This window comes from Myotis brandtii, unplaced genomic scaffold, assembly GCF_000412655.1.
Source record: "Myotis brandtii unplaced genomic scaffold, ASM41265v1 scaffold516, whole genome shotgun sequence".
In the NCBI taxonomy this organism is placed as follows: Eukaryota; Metazoa; Chordata; class Mammalia; order Chiroptera; family Vespertilionidae; genus Myotis; species Myotis brandtii.
This window is the reverse complement of record NW_005369676.1, coordinates 509,072-509,814: the sequence shown is the minus strand read 5'-3', so window position 1 is coordinate 509,814 and position 743 is coordinate 509,072. Positions and strand designations below refer to the sequence as shown.

Sequence of the window (743 nt, the reverse complement as noted above, 5' to 3'; positions counted from 1 at the left end):
ATTCTGATTATCTCCCGATGATTCAAACGTCGAGTTGCGTGGGCCTGGGCCGTGTGCAGTGGGAGCCTCCCACCACCCTAGTGTCACTGAAGAGCTCTGACACTAAGATGTGTGGTTGTTGTGGGTTGGTTTGAACCAGGCTCGGTCAGAGTCAGTGTTGCCAGCGCTCAATGTGGCCTTGTGAGCGCCCTTAGAATCAGGGACCCTGCCTGCACCGTGCTGAAACAGGGACCCCCCTGGAGCGTGTTGAAAATCAGCGCCCCCTAGCGTGCGCCATGAGTCAGAGTTCCCCAGGAATCCAGTATCAGAGTTTCTGTTGCTTCGCGCGACCTCGCCTTGAGAATCAGGGTCCCTGTGTGCCCTTGCACCAGGAATTGGAGTCACTGGCTCTTAGTATGAATGCACAGGGAATCAGGATCTCAGGCGCAGGTGATAAGAAACACGGTCAAGTCACTGGTGCTTGGTGCTGCCTCCTGCCCAGAGAATCGGGGTCCCTGGGCCTGTGCTCTGTGGGACAAATTCCCGGTGTTCGCACAATTGCTCCCAGCCCAGGGCTCCTGGAGCAGGCAGTGCGAGCAGGACCAGTTCCTGGTGTTCTCGCGATTGGTCCCAGCCCAGGACTCCTGAACCCGGCCCTAAGCGGGATCAGTTCCAAGGTGCTCGCGCACTTCCAGGCTAAAGTTCCTGTGGCAGTGCTGAGGCCCCGGCAAGGGGTGGGTCTATCAGTTACTATGGCACTGCCC

At 58.1% G+C, this 743-nt stretch overlaps 1 long non-coding RNA gene across 1 annotated transcript in view; it reads right to left on the bottom strand.

Annotated features, from left to right (window-relative positions):
- Positions 1–743, bottom strand: part of LOC106727998 — a 10,824-nt gene that overhangs the window by 9,250 nt on the left and 831 nt on the right. The gene's annotated exons all lie outside the window — the stretch shown is intronic.